General features: G+C 46.2%; 1 long non-coding RNA gene across 1 annotated transcript in view; it reads right to left on the bottom strand.

Moving 5' to 3' along the window:
* LOC102163764 overlaps nucleotides 1-19,289 on the bottom strand; it is a 525,917-nt gene that overhangs the window by 5,369 nt on the left and 501,259 nt on the right. Inside the window, exons 7-10 of the long non-coding RNA XR_002338695.1 lie at nucleotides 18,822-19,100; nucleotides 11,529-11,638; nucleotides 9,853-10,281; nucleotides 44-238 (exon numbers count right to left, since the gene is read on the bottom strand). This is a non-coding gene — a long non-coding RNA (uncharacterized LOC102163764). The remainder of the gene's footprint in view (nucleotides 1-43; nucleotides 239-9,852; nucleotides 10,282-11,528; nucleotides 11,639-18,821; nucleotides 19,101-19,289) is intronic.

Here is a 19,289-nt window from a genome sequence, read left to right as displayed (position 1 = left end):
GGGAGGAATGGAGCACTACACAGAGAAGGATGCCGGGACTTACCAGCAGGCTGCTCTTCCCTGGGTCCTCACGTATCTTCCTTATCCCTTAGCAGGGCCCTGTCACTGAGACCTTATTGGGTGTCTGCTGCCAGCTCAGAGCAGAAGCTCCTTAGCCCAAGAACCAGATCCAAGCGGTGGCCAGGACTCCTGTCCTGAGTGCGGGTAACGAATACGCAGGGTTGGGGTGAGCATCCTCCTTGGTAAAAGAAGAGATACGAGAATTATTTGCCCACCAGATTAGGGACTATTTCAAGCCCGACCAGAACCTGCCAGGCAAAGCTACACACTGCCTGTGCCTCTTCAAGTGGCAGATGCCTCATCTATCAGAAGGGCAGCTTGCTCACCCGTCTGCATCCCAGGGTCCTTTGTAAGCACACAGTTCAGTGACAACATGTGTTCAAAGCAAGAAAGATCCCCAGAGCCACTGGTTTAACAGAGGATGGCCCATGCTCCTTATTCCTGTTCAAGAGAGAAGCTTCTGGACCCACTCATCCCTTCCCTTGTTCCACTTAGGCTTTGGCACTGGGCTCCCTGGAGGCTATCAGCTGGTAGTGCCTCATCTCTTATCTCTTCCCCAGGAGCAGAGTGGAGACACTTGCTCAGAGGGGAGCAGTCAGGGAACAATCCTGACACGAGAAGCTGGCCTGGAAGGTGTGCTGGGGAAATGCATAATTGATGGGCAGGCCAATGGAGGTCCTCTCAGAGGACCTCACTGTAATGGGCAGTGGCGTTTGGTCACGACAGGAATTCCTTTTACATCCTTGTGCAGCCATGAGCCTGGCGAGCAAGTCCCCCTGGTCCTTAAGAAGCATCCTGACTTCAGCAGGTCGCCTCAGTTCACTGCAGCCACCTACACTCTGGCTGCTGGATTCGAAATAGGCATCAGGCTCAAATCAGGGCTCAGACCTCCTTGGGGAATTGATGGCTGAGTGCTTGGTCCCTCTCACACTTGGGCAGGTTAGAAGGGAAAGTCATCTCTCCGAAGGCAAGAGCGGGAGAGGCTATGCGCTCCAAAACGTGAAGATGTGACAGGGCTTCTGCCACAATGAATTATTCACACACCAGGACGAATTAATAATCTGAGCTTGGAATTAATTTTATTGGGTTTCCAAAAAGGTGAGCATTCCAGAGGCAGGAAGGAGGCAGCCAGCGCCCTTCCCACAGCCCCCCCTCCACATCGTTAAGACTGGGGGCACGCAGGCTCACTCGCACCCAGTCACCCAGCAACTCCATTTCTCACCATGTTGGAAAGTGACTCATGGGCTCTACCTATCATTTCTTTTTGACCTTAATAAGAAATTACAATATCCCTAATTGTCCCAGAATCTTCCTCTGTGGTAGAAGTAAAACTTTCCAATTAAACAACTTCTCTTCTTCCCTGAGGTTGGCGAAGACAGCCTTGTAGACACAAATCCCTTTACACTTGGACACGGAGAAAAGAATCAAGATGGATGGCCCCAGCCCTCCTCGCTGGCTTGTACACCTGCCTGCCCTGCTCCTGCCCCTTCACCACCTCCCTCCTGGCTGGTCTCTTGACAAGTTCATTGCTGTTCAGCAGAAAGGGATCAGCAGAGTCTTGCTTCTGGAGAAGTTAAGTGCAGGCCGACAATTCCTCAGGGGTTCAGTGGATGAAAGCCCGCAATAGAGGGTTTGGAAGAGCTTCACAGAGGCCCCCATTCTCCTCAGACGTCAAGAGAGCTATTGTTTGGGGAAAACAAGTTGTACTGGAGACTCTGGGAATTGCAGAGAGGTTCTGCAAGAATTCAAAGATGCAAATGGGAACTAAAAGACATGATCAGCATTTAGTGAGTGCATACTATGTGGTTGGCTTCCTGCTAGGCCCTTTCAAGTCATTGTTTCATGGAATTCTCAGAACTCTGGGGGACTGGCCATTGTTATGAACCCACAGAGGTTAAATAATTTTCTGAGGTCACTGTATGGGTAGGAGGCTAAGACTCAAACTCAGGCCTGCCTGTTCTCACAGCCCACAGTTTTCATCAGTGTGTATTTCATCCAGGTTTGTAGAGAGGAAAAGAAAACGGGCACACATGTGCACAGGGTTGAAATGGCAGCAGCACAGAACAAAGAACAATAAGGCTAGAAGCCCCCCAGAAGGGACTTGTGCCCCAACCCCATCACCAGCTCCTGGGACACTTTGGAAATATCCCTTTGCAGTTCTGTACCTTACTCCCACTGGTGACATGGCAGGTTTGAAGTCCAAGGTCCCTCAAGTCCAGTTTTTACCCTCTCCCCTTCCCAGTCCACAGATGAGGACAGTGTGGCTCATGAGGCAGGGCCACAGAATTTTGTGGCCAGTCTGGTCTGACCTGTCTGGGGGACCTTGAATCCCCTTGATAACAACCCCAGGGACTCCAGGCCCAGCCAGTAAGCCTCCAAGATGGAAATGAATGAGGCCCAAGGCTGTTCCTGCCATCTTAGAACAGGGCTGAACAAAGTCTGTCGCCTGCCAGCCTGGAACACTGTCGGCATTCAATACCCATTTATTGAGCAGATGTAGTATTTTTAGCACGACTTCCCCAAGTGCTTGCTACATGCTGGCACTAGCAGCAGCCCTGAATGCCTCGTCTGCATTGAATTCCCTCCACCCAGAGCCACCAAGATGTTCTGTGACAGCCAGGCACTTGACCACCTCTGTCCCAGGGGAGGAAGGATTTCAGGGCAAGCCTTTACTGAATCTGATGGAAAGAAACATTTCTAGCAGTAAGGCTAGAAGAAGGACAGAGTGTCTGGTGGAATAAAGAGTATGTGATACAGCATCCAGTGCACTTGCTTTGAACACTTATTGGATGTGTGATTCCAGGCAAACCCCCTCCATCTATATCTCTTGGTTTTCTTCCCTGAGGCAAAAGAGGTAGAAATTCAGCCTGTTACAATCAAAGCTCAAGAAAGGAAGGATGGGTATGCGTTCAGGGGCGCTTACAGCACCGTGGTCTCTAGTGGATCTGGAACTGAGACGGCCAGGCCCGTGCCCAGCAGGCGGGGTGTAGGTGTGAGCACAGCCATGCCTCTCTCCCCAGTGTGGAATGTCATGCAGCCTTTCAAAAAGCATGCCCCCATTGACTGGGAGGGGTTTCAAATGCAGCGAAGTGTATTGAACAGGATCCCAATGTGCAAAATCAAGAGTAACAGGAGAGGAGTTCCTGTGGTGGCTCAGCGGTTAACCAATCCAACTAGGACCCATGAGGTTGCAAGTTCGATCCCTGGCCTCGCTCAGTGGATTAAAGATCCGGCGTTGCCATGAGCTGTGGTGTAGGTTGCAGATGCGGCTTGGTTCCCGCGTTGCTGTGCCTCTGGAGTAGGCCAGCGGTTACAGCTCCAATTAGACCCCTAGCCTGGGAACCTCCCTATGCCACAGATGCAGCCCTAGAAAAGACCAAAAAAAAAAAAAAAAAAAAAAAGAGAGAGAGAGCAACAGGAGGTGTACTTAGAAATGACTATGTGTGCGTTAAGGAAGTTGGACGGGGCACACTTCAGATTATTACTGCTGACTGTCTGCGGTTTAGGGAGATAGATTGAAAGGTGGAGTCAGGAGGAGGGAGGAAAGGAGAGGATTGGGAAAGAAAAGGGTACGTGAAAGGGGGAAAAGCGAGTGAACAGTTTGTGAGGATATCTGCATGCATATCTGCACAGAGAAATGGATGGAAGGCTATTTAATCAAATGCGACTCTCCTCAACCGCATGCTAATGCTGCCTAGATGGCTGTCCGGGAATCAGATGATGTCACCACACGTCAAGAGGAGAGAACTGTCTGAAACTACATCTTCGGAGGAGCTCTAAGATCTGATATTCTTGCCAACACCGAGGCCAGTGTTTTCCCTTCATCCCACGACCACCTCACCAAAGCATGAACCAGACATATTCCAGTGATTGACCTGTTGAATGCGGGACATTGATTATTAGTCTTTCTCTCAGCCTCAGGCCGTGAATCAAGCAGATGACGATCCTTTCACTTTGGGTGGAAGAGTTTGGCCTGGTTGACCATGAGGGCTGTAATCATGATGTCAAAGCAGCAATCAAATTGCAATTTAAAAATAACTGGAAATGCTCACTTGAACTAAGTGTGTGACAAGCATGAGGCTAATGGGTGGAACCAGTGGATGCTTTCTAACATGAAGGTCCCTCGGCCAGACACAGGGACTCATGTCTCTGAGAGCCACGTGTTGGGTGCGTGGTCTGGGCCAAGGATTTTGCATTCATTCTTTAATTAATCCCCACATAAATTTCCCATTCTGCTGATGGGAAACTGAGGCTCAGTGAGGCTAGGTCACTTGCTCAAGGTTTCGTAGCTGGTGTGTAGTAAGACCAGAACTAAAATACAGGGCAGCCTGACTCCAGAATCCCCACTTTTAATACCACGCTACAGTGATGCGACTCCAAACTGGGAGGTTCTTCAGGCTTCAGTCATCTAGATTGCTCTGTGTGTCCATAGTGATCTAACACAGGTTTTCAGGCCACCAGAGGTAGCTTAATTATGGTGTGCTCTTGATATTGTTGGAATGTGACATTAATCAGTGTATTCATCGGCAGTGGGACGTGACTCACAGGTGTAATTTATGTGTCCTTTGGCGTGTTATTAATGTGTGCTCTCAATGGAGTTTAATTTTGAAAGTTCTTTTCCTTATCATTGTGGCAACTTGAGAGATAGCTGGAGAAGCACCCCCTGAAATAGAAAGAAGGGCATCCTGCTGCTCTCTTAAAGGTCACCAGTGACCGCTGAGGCCCCAGAGGGATGGACACTCTGACTCTCCTTCCTCCTTCACTTTGCTGCACATGTGGGCTGCCCCCTCTGCCATGGGTGGTCCTGTGGTCATGGAGATCCAGCTATGCAGAGGTGGAGGAGGCTTGGTAGAGTCATCATTTCCTGTGGCTCAGCTAACCCTCGAGGCACTTCCAAAAACCCCCTCTAAGCCAGTGTCCATCATATGTTGGGATGCTTCTTGTGCTGGGGAACTCTCTCCCTTACAATACTGTAATTTCACCTTTGGGCAGCTGGATTGTTCTTTCATTCAATGTATGGAAGGACCCAACATATGGACGGCCTCTGCTTTGTGGTGCTAATCCTAACCCTTGGGAGGCGGACATTGTGTCTAGTCTCTTTCCCTTGGCAGCCCCTTAAAGAGGCTGAACAGGCATATTTCGTTGTATGCGTGATGATGTGTGAGCTTGTTCAAAATAGTTTTCCTCCTCAGTCTTGGTGTTGAGAACTGAATACAAGACTCCGGTGAGGTCTGACTAGGAGAGCCTTGAATATGAGACTTTGATCACCTTTGTTCTACATGCTCTACTTCTGTTACTGCAACCTCAAATTGCTTCTTGCCAGTGAGAGCTAGAGCACAATGCAGGTGACTATTGAGTGCCTGAGGATCCAAACTACTCTCTTTTCTAATTCAGGCTCCTTCCAAGACAGAGCTCTCTCACTCTCCACTTACATAGGAGAGGTTCTTGGGTACAACTGCAGAAGCTTATGTTCCCCCATTATGTTTTTTGCCTTGTAATTTTCATTGCATCCCCATAACACACTGAGAGCTTTTTGGATTGGAATTCTTCCATCTACCTCATTTGTCATCCCCTCCCAGTTCAGTGGCATCTACAGATTTGATAAGGACCTTTCTATGCCTTCATTCAAGCATTCACAAAATTTGTTTTAGCAGGAGAAAGCCAAGGACAAAGCCTTATCTCAAGGCCCGGGAGAGCTCCTGAAGTGACAAGCTGAACAGGAATGAATTAATCAGCAAGCCTTGGGCATGGTTCTTGAAGTGGTTACAAGTCTACCTTCCTAACTAGGTTATTACTTTAGCTAGAGTTTTTTCATGTTAACCGAAAGGATATCATAAAAACTCTATTATATACCATGTGGAAATCCAAATATATGTGCCCAATTGCATTTCCCTGATCTAACTATCTAATAATTACAACCCCCCTCACAAAAAGGCCAGAAGGGAGGAAGTTGGGGATGGGAGAGGGAGAAAAAGAAAATCCTTCATGGGATTCATTTTTAAATGGACACTCTTACTATTAGGAATCAACGTTAGTTCCCAAACCATCTTTTCATGAAAACTGTCCCTTTCAACTGCTAGATGACTGGGCAGAAACAACATCCGTCCTAGGCCTTTAAATGCTGCTCTCGTGTTATTTTTGAAAACTGAAATAGCCTCGCCCATCTTCACTCCTCCCTCGAACTTCATCAAAGCTCTTCTCTCTGTCTGGCCCTGGGCTCAAAGTACAGGAAATTCATGGGCCTGTCTCAAGACACTCAACATCTTCTCGTATCCCTTACTTCTCAACTCCTTTCGCATCTCTAGCCAAGGACGAGTAACCCCCACTCTCAAGTTCTCTTTTTGCCCAATGGCCAGAGATCTGAAATTAATTTAAATTTGTCAGGTGGGTTCTTCTCTCTCCAGAACGCGCAGCTATCCCTTTCAGTCCAAAGTACATCATCCTGAGCTACAAAGACAAGGTCCATTTCCATCCTCACAGCTGCATTATCTTATTGGGCCCAGCAGCAGGTTAATTTCTTCTTTATCCTCCTTGCTCTGAGTATGAATTTAAAAGCTCATTTCCCCAAGATCTCAGTCTCCTCGGGGCTGTGGGCCTTCTGACACTAGAATATTAGGACTATTTTATTTGCAACGATCAAGAACCAAATGAAAACCAGCTAAAGCAAAACAGGTCATACTTACATCAGCTACATAATTGAAAAGTCTGAAGACAGACCATGCTTCAGGAAGTGCCGTGTTCAGGGTTGCAAACAACATCATCTATACCTGATCACCTTCTCAGTCTCTCAGTTCTCCTTGACTTCATTCTCAAAGGGCACGTTTGGCCCCTTAGAAGCTCTAGGGTTTATTCTCACTGCCGTGGAGCACAAATAGAAAATTATCCTTCTCATCATGTTAATTAAAAACATGAAGGTTAACAGTGATTGGAGCCTTGCCTTGAGTCACACGCCCACCCTGACCAATCACCATTCCAAGGCATTGTTGTGCTCTGATTGGTCAGGAAGAATCACATGTCCACTTGTGGAGCTGAGGTTAGAGTCAGCTCCACCTGACACTTGAACTGAGTCTGAGTAGGTTTCCAGAGGAAAATTTGGGTACTGCTATTGAAAGAAAGAGGAATAAATGCTGAATTAAATATTAAAAAATACCCAGAAGAGCTCCCCTGTACTAATAAGTTACCTGGCACAGAGCACCCACTCAGTAAACTTTGTTGAATGACTTTAAAACCCTGGCACCCATTATACTCTTGCATGTCTATCTTTCTCTGATGTCCTCACCACGGTAAGCTGATCTCTGCAGCTGTCTACATAAAAACTATTCTTCCCTTCTCCCTTGCAAATAAAGCCTGATTTGGCTGAGACCTCCATGCCTCCGGGAAGATGATGTTTGAGACAGAACCTGATTGAGCTAGACTAATAGACCTCAAACTTCAGCTTGCTCAGAAACATCTTGAGGACTCCTTCAAACCCAGGTTGCTGGCCAATGCAAGAACCACGGTATTTTTTTTTTTTTTTTAGGGCCGCACCTGAGGCATATGGAGGTTCCCAGGCTAGGGATCTAATCTGAGCTACAGCTGCCGGCCTATGCCAGAGCCACAGCAACGCAGGATCTGAGCCTCATCTGCGAACCACACCACAGCTCATGGCAATGCCGGATGCTTAACCCACTGAGCGAGGCCAGGAATCAAACCCACAACCTCATGGTTACTAGTCAGATTCATTTCCCGTGCACCATGATGGGAACTCCCAGGAACCATGTTTTCAGAGCCATGTTCTAGAGAGATCATTCCAGTACAGGATGCAGGATAAAGGTCAAGAACCTCTGCTCCAGAAAGCAGTCAGACAGACAACAAGCAGAAAAGTCCTGAATGGACGGTGTTGGTATATCTTGGCTAAAGAAGCAGCTCAGGCAAAGCCCTCCCAAATTTATAAAGCAAAACCCAAACTTCTCTATCAGGGCTTTCTTGGCCACAGCTTGTCTTTCACCCCCAGCCACACTCCTGGCCTGCCTTCTCCCTGACCACATGGAACCATGACCTTTCATGGGCATCTTCCTCCCCTGGTCCATCCAATCATCCTCCAAGATGAATCTCTCCCAAGACTCCCCGTCCTTCTCCTGTGAAGCCCTTAAATGGACAAACTACCCACTGCAGGACCATGGTGTACTCAGCTTCTGGAGGGCAGATGCCTTTCTCCTCTCCTGATAATCCACACTAGGCTGGCTCACACAAAGATTAGTTGAATGAATGAAGTTCCCTAGGCAGGAATAACATCTGTTACCTGTGTATTCTTCACTCTCTTGACCACAGAAGGCCCCATATAAACAATGGCTAAGGAATAAGGAATCTGAAAGGCCAATGCACACCTAATGCCATGCCAGGAAGCCCAAGGCCATGAGATCCAATGTAAACATCAGACAAAACAGTGTTTGATCCTGGCTCTGCCCAGTTACTAGCTGTGTGACCTTGAGCAGATTATCTAAGCTTGCTAAGCCTCACTGTCCTCCTCTGTAAAATGGGAGCATTATCACACCAAAAATATTATTAAGATAACATGAGCTGAAGCACCTAACTCATGAGGCACCATGCTCTCATTATTGCATGATCATCAGTCAAATATTGCAACCAAACAGGTGCACCAGATTGGCCAATTTTTGCTTCAGTGGCTTTATTTCTAGTAAACCAGTAAGGATGCTAAGGGGTTCATATAACTTGGCTTAAGACTATTAAATCCACCTGACACACCCTAGCAGACACCAATTCACCGAGAAATCATTAGTGTGTCCAAGCTTGTTCTGGGCGATTTCTGGTGTGCTGGGAGGAGAGCGCAATGTTTCATCAGACATGAAAGCACAGTCTATAGGAACAACCTCCCCACTTGGCTGCCTGTGTGGCGAACTCTTCTTCGTCTTCCAACATAATCCAGGCATTCTTTGTCCTGATGCCTTAAGTGGTCACCCAGCTTCGATGTCACCGATGTCTCTCATTCTTGCACCTATTCTGGCCTCTTTCCCACCGTGTGATGCGTAGTTGCTGGCATATGTGTCTTCAGCAGGAGGCAGGCAGTGCCCTGAGCCTAGCCCAGTGCCCAGCCCAAAGTCGAGGGCAGAGTTGGTGGTCTCCCTCCTCCTCTGGGGAGCTCTACGGCTCTTTGCGGGAGTCTCTATTGACCCACGAAATGACCACAGCGAGTTTTAAGTGGTGTGGTGCTTACGACAGCCTGGGCTCGAGGGCCCATCAATCCTGTCATCATGTTCTGTGGACAACAGAGGAGGCCTGGGTGGTCCAAGGAGTCTAACGGCCACAGGATGAATGGATTTAGGGGGAAGGAGGGGACCAGAGGACAGGCAGGAAGAGGGGGCAGCTCAGGAGTAGGAAGAAAGACACTCACTACAGGACAGCCAGGGCCTCAGCCCTCTGCCTCTGGAGAGGCTGCCCGGCTCTGTCCCAGCCCCAGGGTGGCCGAGCAGCTGATCCTGTGACTCCATCCACAGTGGGTGGGGCCTGAGTCCTCATTAAAATCACCTTGGGAATTTGTTTACTGGATTCAAGCCCTGGCTCTGCTGTCCACTAGCTGGGTAGCCTAGGCCAGTATTTGGCCATCTCTGATGGCCAGTTTCCTTATGATTTTGGCCTATATCACTTGATAGCAGTTTGTTACGTGGGCTTATTAACTCTTCATCCTACAGGTATGGAGAAAGGGGAGGGGCAGAGAGGGCACAAATACCAGGTCTGAGTTTCTTATCCCGGCAGATCGCAGCAGTTTCTTATCCTGGCAGCTCTTACACCTACCTGAGCTTTTCCGTAATCCTTTACATCCCATCTCTTCTTTATTGTCATCTCTAACACTCGTGGGTTACCCCAAATGCCAGGAGCCAGCGCCGCCAGAAAAGCCAAGAAGAAAGAAAGAGAAAAAAACTGGCCATTTCTTCTTTCTTGTTATCTCAACAATCTCATGATCCCTGTCTGTGTTTTTCGAAGAGGGATCACAGAGGCCAATCCATGCTTCAGTGATCCTGATGTTTCTATCAAATGAATCATTGGAAACGGGATCTTTAGTTTATTTGAGCAGAACCATGTCAGGGCTGCTCTCAATGAAAGGTGTCCGGGCTCCACATTTGGACCTGAACAAGTTTTCATCACAGCAAAGGTAGAAAGCTTGCATTACAGCCTGGTGCTTCCTGCAGCTTTGAGCTTTCTGCTTGGTTGGAATCGACGTTCCTTAAAAAGAAAAGAAACCTACGTATACCAAGCTTAATGAGGAATGAATGAAGCCCAGGCCAGTTTCCATGGTGGTAAAGTAACACCACCCACAAGCCGCAAAACCCCAGTCCGAGGGAGAAATGAGGCTGCCTTTTTCCCCATTGTGCCTTTTATTCTTCCCTCCCTCCTTTCTTTCCCACACACCAGGGTGGTTAAAGGCACAGTGTCATTTGTACAGATCAGGCTCTCTTCTTGTAAGTTTCCAGTTAAACATTCTTTGGTAGCTGACACCTATTAATAATTTAAAATGCCTGCTCTTTTGAACAATGATCAAAATTAAGCTATTACCCACAGGGGGATATTTACATACAGTTAGTCAGCAGCTGTTTAACAGCCTTTTCCACTCAAGATTTCTCGCGACCCTCACATATCATTTGTAAGCAGAAGAATATTTGGTTATTGCATGATTTTTTTCTTCTGTATATTTGATAAACGGCCACTGGGAATCACTTAAGAAGTAAACAAGGTAATTCTTTGTGATTTCTGCCGGCTGCTGAAGTTACAGGAGAAGGGCAATTACTTTTAGATCCCTCTACATGCAATTTACTAATAAGCTACAGAATGCAGAAACATGTAATTAGTAATTACTATAGTATGTAGTGATGCGGTGCTTACCCAGTCAGTCTATGGGCCTATAATCTAGTGGCAGAAAATGAATCGAGCTTGGTACAACCAAGCAAGCCCTTGTATATTTGAAAAGAGTTGTGATGATCCAGCTAATTGCTGTTTAGAAACTGGGAGAGCCCAGCAGCATTGTTCTGCCCAGACTCTCACCTGACTCCCATGGCAAGGCTGATATTTAATTTGCTTCCTTGCCTCCATTTTTAATGACAGGCCAGGAGTTCCTGTTGTGGTACAGGGGTTAGCGAACCCAACTAGCATCCATGAGGACACGGGTTCGAACCCTGGCCTCGCTCACTGGGTTAAGGATCCAGCATTGCCATGAGCTGTGGTGTAGGTCACAGACGCGGCTCAGATCCTGCGTTGCTGTGGCTGTGGCTGTGGCATAGGCTGTTGGCTACAGCTCTGGTTGGATCCCTAGCCAGGGAACCTTCATATGCCGTGAGTATGGACCTAAAAAGACAAAAAGACCAAAAAAAAAAAGACATACCAAATTCAAACACTGTTGAGGATCTGCCTAAGATCACAGGCAAATGAGTGGCAGACCCAAGCCCGCATCCTGAGCTGCAGGATTCAGCTCATACCTGTCAGGGCACTGCCACGTCCTACTGCTGGAGGAGTGATGCTACCTCCTGGGATTTAGATCTGGGCAGGACTCAGAATCCAAAGGTGCATCTTCATGTCAGTGGGGGCTCTGAATAGAAGAAGAAAAACAGGCAAAAAAATAAATGTAGAGTTTTGAGGGGTGCACACTGCACGCTTGATGTGTATTACCTTATTTTTGTGATCATTTCAGAGGAAAGGAAATTGAGACTCAGTTGAGGTTCAGTTGAGGTTATGTCACTTAGTTGAGATCACTCAAGTGTTAAGTGGCAGGGCTGGACTGTGACCCTGGGTGAGTCTAGTGTTAACAACAATACCTCCCTCACACCAAGAAGTTATTCTAATGGATGTGACTCCTTACTTCAGCAAACTAAGTGTATCTGTGTCAAATATCTCAAACTATTTGAGGCAAATGAGTGGAGCTCACAGCTTCAGCATCTTAAAGTTGACAACTATCACTCTGTCATCTCAATTTCAGAAATTTTGCCTAAAAAAAAGACAACCCCATAACTGCAGATAAGAGTTTATGCACAGAGATATTCAACAAAGATGTTCTTTATAAAAGCAGACCCTGGAGAAAGAATCCAATAACACAGTAATAGACAAAGAAGTTGTGGTTAGAACCATGTGATAGAATACTAGGCAACCATGAAAAACAATATTAATGAAGACTTTGTAATAACACAGGAAAAGCTTTAAAATCCAATGGAGAGTCAGTCAAAACACAAAATGTTGTATATGGCAAGAACTCACTTGGTAAAATAACTTTTATGAAAAGAAATATTTAGATCAAAATGGCATGTGGTAAGTTAAGGGGTAACTTTATTTTTTTATGAAATAACAACCTAATTGAGATAGAATTCACATAACAAAAAATCCCCCCTTTTAAATGTGTAATGTTTATGGGTACTAGTGTATTCACAGAGTTGTAAACCATCACAATTGTCTAATTTTAGAAAAATTTCATTAACTATATTTCTGTTAATATCCACACCCTGCCCCTCACAAACACTGATACATTTTCTGTCTCTGTAAATTTGCTAATTCTGGACATTTCATATGAATGGAATCACACACTATCAACATTTGGGGGTGGCTTCTTTCACTTAGCATGTTTTCAAGGTTCATTCATGTTGTAGCATTTATCGATCCTCCATTCATCTTTAAAGCTGAATAATATGCCATTGTATGGATATATCATATTTTTTTATTCATTCATAACTTGATAGACATTGGATCATTTTTATGTCTTGACTACTACGCATTTTGCTGATATAAACAGCAAGGTACAATATATTTCCAGTTCTCTTGGGTCTGTACTGAGAAGTGGAATTGCTAGTAATATCATGTTTAACATTGTGATGAACCGGAAAAAGGTTTTCCAAGGTGGCCATGGCATTCCATAGTCCCACCAGCAATGACTGAAGGTTCTAACTTTTCTACATCACTGCAAATTCAGTGTGATGTTATCTTTTTAATTTTAACTGTAAGAAAGATATCATCATGATTTTGATTTATATTTCCTTGTGACTAGTCATGTCAAACATCTTTTTATGTGTTTATATCTTTTTTGGAGAAATGTCTATTGAAATTTTTTGCCCATTTTTAAATTGAGTTATTTGTCGTTTTATTATTGAGTTGTAAGAGTTCTTTATATATTCTGGATACTAGTCCCTTATGACTTGCAAATATTATCTCCCAGGTTATCTTCTCACTTTCTTGATGATATTGTTAAGAGTATTCTTGCATTTTAAAGAGGTTACATTCTCTATTTTTCCTTTCATTGTTGTACCTAATCGATACATATTTACCTGCATATTTTCTTCTAAGAGTTTGACAATTTTAGATCTTACATTTAGATCCAGAGTCCATCTGTATGTGGTGTGAGGTAAGCATCTAACTTCCTTCTTCTGCATGTGGATATCACCTATCTTAGAACACTTTGTTGAAACAACTCTTCATCCTCTGTTGGATTGTCTTGACACACCTGTCAAAAACCAACTACCTATAAACATAGGAATTTTAATTCTGGACTCTCAATTCCATCCCATTGTTTATCCTTATGCCAGGACCATACTGTCTTGATTACTACAACTTTATAATTGAAGTTTGAAAATTGGGAAGCAAGAGTTCTTCAACTTTATTCTTTTTACAGAACATTTTGGCAATTTTGAGTCCCTTGCAAATCCATATGAACTTTAGAATTGGCTCATCGATTTCTATATGAAAGGCAACTGAGATTTTGATAAGGATTGTGTTGAATCTGTAGGTCTGTTCATAAGGATTGCCACCCTGTTGACAACATGATGGTTGTGCCCACTTCAAATCCTAAGACTTATTCTGAGCTGGAAGTGAATGCATCTTTTCCTGGCAAGAGCAGTGAGGCTCCATGGAACATTAAGGCAGGCTGGGAAATTACATCTATACAGAGACAGCCTATTAGGGCCAGGCGGCTGCTCCCTGGAGGCCAGTTCTCGGCCACTCCATACACCATGCGGCTTCTATTACTTAGGCCAGCAAGGCTTTAAATACCTCCGGGCACCCCTCCCCAATTTCCTGTGGAATACTCTTTCACAGTCTAATAGATCTTCCTACAGGGAATTTCTCCTGTTACTTAGCCCACATTTCCTTCGTCGTTTTCGTCCATTGCTTCCTCAGGACCACGCCGTTCCAGACGGATTTGCCTACTTGGGATTCCCACGTTTCACAGCCTCAGGGCCCATGTTCTCTCCCAGTTGTTGGGTAAACTCTGGGTTTTACAGACAAGGACTCTGGAAGGAGGCTCCCAGTGAAGGCTGACACCAGGGCTCTTTGGTTCATGAAGCAAAGAACAAATGCAGCCAATCCCAGCACACCGAGGAACCAAGGTCCTCCTCGTCAAGAACTGGGGGAGCAGTTGGGGAAGAATGGCTTGCTTCTCTGGGCTCCCTCTTGCTGAACTGAGCGAGGGCTCTACTTCTGCAAAAAGGGCAGAGCATCGGGTGCCAGCCAAGTGCCTGCTCGGTAAGCTCACAGGAGAGCTGGCCCCAGGGCCACGGGGCCTCACTTATCACTCTGGAGGGAGAGTGGATGCATAGGGGAGAGAGAGAAGCTGGAAAGAACAAGGACTCAGAATGAGCTCTGCTCTTGGGGTCTGTGTCACTGCTTTGCCCACATTATCTACTTGACTTTGAATCAGCCCACCCACTCAGGTTGGGGTCCTAATAGGAAGACTGTGATGCAAGAGGTGAAGTCACCAGCCTGAGTCAGGCAGCAAGCAAGGGAACAGGGTTGGGGGTCGGACACACACTGATTTTCCTCCTAAATCCATGCTCTTTCTGATCCATAGCTGGGCCCTCAGTTTCCTCCTCTGGGGGATGGAGCTAATGCAGTATCATAGGGCTGCTGAGAGCTGAGGGGGAGCAACTAGGTGAAAAAAATCAGGCTCCATAAATGTTATATTACTTCCTGCCTTCCTCCCCCTGGATGGCTGATCAGGGCCATTTCTCCAAGTAATTTAGCAAGGCGAGTGTCTGCGGTCCCTCTCCTCGCAGACTCCTGCCCTGCACTGATAAGTTTTATTAGCAAAGAGGGAAGGGATTTTCTACGACCAAATTTCTTCTGGGCTTTCCAGGAGAAATTGATGGAGCTGCCCGGCTCCTTGGCCGGCACTTCATCCTGATGGGATTGCCTGGGCTGTGCGGGGACTGAGCGCTACAGAAACTGTTCTAGCCCAAGGAGGGAGGGCTGGGCAATGTTATTCTTCTGAAGGGGAAAATCATCATTTGGCTTCTTGGGTTTATGTACCCAGGGCACCAGGGAAGCAGCTGGAATTTGCCTGGAAACCACAATGCTGTCGGCTTGGTTCTCAATAGGCAACTGGGGACAAGACTGCATTTGATGGTCCATCACCTGTCTTTCTGTTCTGCATAATAAGAACCCATTCTCGGGGCATCTTATTGGCTCTGCTGAGTTTCGCATTGTTTGGTTTCCTGTAAAGGTATGTGTGTGCACACGTACGTCTCTGTGTGTGAATATGCATATGTATGGATATGGGTATGTACATGGGGTATAGGTATGTGCCTGTGTGTATGGATGTAGGTATGAGGGTGTGAGCAGGTGTATATATGTGTATGAACATGTACATATGGGCATATGTACATAGCTGTATGTGTAAGTGACAAACACATAGAGATATGGGTAAATGGGTCCATATGTGTGTGAACACGATATGTTTGGGGCACAAGGGTGTGTGCGTGCGTGTGTGTGTGAGTCCACTTATCTGAATGTGTTTCTGTGTGTGTATATGTTTGTTTCTGCTTCCATCAGGCACTCAGTAGGGGATCCCAGAGCCATACTGAGTCGAAGCTTCAGGAGATGCAGAGACATATCTGCAAGGGCCCCAGCAACCAGTGACCTAAACCTACTTGAGAAGCAGTGGAGGACAAAGGAAGATCCGCACAAACTGAGTCCTGGGTCTGTCTCCCACAAGCAGGACATCTCAGGAAAGGATTCCTGCTCCCCAACTCCTAATGGCCATAAGGGTAACTTCTACTCAAGCTGCTGCACCCACCACTTCCTCCCAGAAGCCCTCTGATTCTGACTCTCATTCCATGCCTGGTCCAAACTCTTCTCTCTGAACTTGCATTTATGTCAGCACCACAGCAGGTGAATTGACACAGGCTCTGTCTACGCATCTCCTCCCCACTCTGGGCTGCTGGCACCCTGACGGCAGAGTTGTTTCTGTTCTGTATGCCAGGGCCTAGCAGTCTAAGGCACCTCTTAGATGCACAATGAATGATGTGGAATGAGTACATGAATGAACACATGTTCTGGGTGTCTCAGTGTTCTTTCTCATCTGTAAATTGTGGGTAAAATTACGTTACTTGGTTCCTGAGATTACCTGAGATGAACTATATGAAAGCATGCTTAAAGTGTTAAGAGTTAGCACAGCAATGTAACCCTTTGGGGAGGGGGGGCACCCCAATAGTTGAACAGAACAGCAGGCAGCAGGGATGACAGAAGGAGAGCAGGCTTTGGAGTCAGAGACTCCTGGTTCAAATTCTAGTTCTACTACTCAGCGTATGATTGACCCTGGGTGATGCACGTTGCTCTCAGCCTTCCTCTCCTCAACTGCAGAAGAGAGCCAATGGCACTTTCCTTACACCTGGACAAAGTACAGGTCACACAGAAGCAGCTAGTAAAAGTTGGGTAAATAGAGGAATATGGGTGGGGACACAGGCACTGGCAGAGTTGATGTGTATAGAAAGAAGTATCAGGAAACTCGAGCAGGAGGAGAGCAGGGTGTCCTAATGAAGAGGGAGCTGGAGTGGGACTTTGGAAAAGCAGGAGGAAAGGTGTGTTGGGCGCTCATTAGACCAAAATGAGCACAGGAGTGGAAAATGAAAGTGGTCCTGTGAGTTTGGAGTTGTATTAGTTTCCTACTGCTGTGTAACAAACTAACAGAAACAGTGGGTTAACCCATTTATTATTTGACATTGTCTATAGGTCAGAAGTCCACCCACAACTTTCCTGAGTTCTTTGCTCAGGGTCTTGTAAGGTTGAAATCAAAATATCCACTGGGCTGCATTCTCATCTGGAGGCTAGAATGGGGAAAGATTTTTCTCACTTGGGTTGTTGGAAGAATCTCCTTTGTAGTTCTGGAAAAGATGTTGCCATTTTATTGCTGGCCATTACCCCAGGGTGGGGGTGTGTGTGTCTCTCTCAGCTCCTAGAAATTGCCATTAGGTTCAGGAAGGTCCAGGCCCGTCTAGTAAATGCCTTCACCTGATCAAGTCAGGCCCACCCAGGAAATCTCCCTTTTGAACAACTCAAAGTCAGCTGGTTTGAGACTTTAATTATATATGCCAAATACCTTCGGCTTTGCCAAATGTAGCCTAAGCATAAGAGTGATCTCCCATCACATCCACAGGTCCCACCAGAGGGTTATCAGGCAGTCCTATCTGGCTGTGCTATGAGGCTAGAATTCTGTAAGGAAGCCACTTTGATGTCTTATTCCAACCTATAGCTGATAAAACCAGCAGTGGAAGGGTGACCACATGTCCCCATTGGCTTAGACAGTTCTGGTTCATTCCTGTTTTGGGGGTGTTATTATTTACAATAGCCCCCTTCACTCTCAAAAGTGACCGAGACTGGAGGAAAATCCCTATTTTCACTTGGGCTAAAGGAAGCAGCTCCTCTTTAGAGTCTTCCAGACTCTTTTAGAAGAAGCTAGGAGCCATGTGAATTGTCTTCATGGGCAACATGAATGAAACTACTCAGTCATGGACAGACCTTAAAATGAGAAGGTAAAGAGGAGCATGTGCAGAGGCCTTGCTAAACAGCAAGGGATTTTAATAAGATGTCTCACTGAATTCCCATGACAACCCTATAAGAAAAAAACAAAACAAAACAAAAAAAACAAACAAAAACAAACAAAAAAAACCTCAGCATCATCCCAAATTTATGGCTGAGAAAACTTAGGCTCTGAAGGTGAAACCGGGAAGCGGGAGGAGGGATCTGACCTGCTGGAACCTCATCTCAAGTTTGCTGCACCTGCCCCATCCTGCTGCCTCCCACCTCAGGGCTATTCCAGGAACTCACCCTGGGCTGAATTCTGAGATGTAATGTACTCAAGCCATGGATGCTGGGAGCTGTTCTTCTGCAGGGAAGATCAACTCTCAAGCACTGGGTTTTCTCCTGAGGATGAAGTAAACAGACTCTTTCTACCCTAGCACGCAACTCGGATGTCAGTTCCATGGGAGCGACAGCTACGTCTTCATTGCTGCATCCCGGATGCCTAGCAATGCTCTCGTATACTACATGGAACCCGTTAAATATTTGTTCAAAGGATGAGAGAATAAACCCTTGACTCTAGGGAAACTCAACTTTAATATCAAAGTCAACTTATCTCTTTGAAAATGCATTCCCACAAAGAATCCACTGTGCCCAATAGTTCTTCTACCTGTCTGGTTGAACCTTCCTTTCATAAGACCCAGTGTCATGAGAATGAGATAATACACATTTTTAAATAATGGCTAAGACCATCAATTTAACACGCATTTTTTTTCCAAGGCTGAGAGCAAATTAACCAATCAACGACCACTTCAATCAACTCATAGGTCATGGCCTGAGAGATGTGCATTGCATTCTGAATAACACACACGGGTGTGCCGGGTTTGTTCTGACTCAGAGGCTTTGCAATTTGCGTGACGTGGCCCCGATGGAGCAGGCAGATCTGAAAAGCCGGTGGGAGAGCCTTTGTATGGGATGAAATGATGAAGTTGATTACTCACCTCACCTTTGCATCCTTACAGGTGGTCCTGATTGCTGGGTGACACCAGCCAGAGCAGGGCTTCTCCCCTCCTGAAAGGGGATGGCGGGATGTCTGATGGCATTTGCCGCAAAATCCCTCCTGATTAATCAGGCTCCTCCAATTTGTGAGTCAGAATTTCTTGGGGAGAGAAATCTGCCTTGAGTGGAATTATCCTGAACTCTGATATCAATGCAGGTAAGCTCTTCAAAAAGTAGAGGCAGATCCTGGGACGCCAGGCTTCCTGGGGCTAGGAAACAAACTGTGTGAGAAGAAAATGGTTGGACAGGAAAAAATGCGAAAGAAAGGCTGAGGGATTGGTCTTTCCATGCCTCAGGGACTGGGGAAGCCACGGAAAGGACATTGTGTTTTTCCGCTCAAGGCAGTTTTATGTAGGGCAGATGCATAATCATTGGGGTCCAGGTTTGACAACACTTGTACTACTTATCAG

This window comes from Sus scrofa, chromosome 14, assembly GCF_000003025.6.
Source record: "Sus scrofa isolate TJ Tabasco breed Duroc chromosome 14, Sscrofa11.1, whole genome shotgun sequence".
Classification (NCBI taxonomy): Eukaryota; Metazoa; Chordata; class Mammalia; order Artiodactyla; family Suidae; genus Sus; species Sus scrofa.
This window is presented reverse-complemented; position numbering and strand designations above follow the sequence as displayed.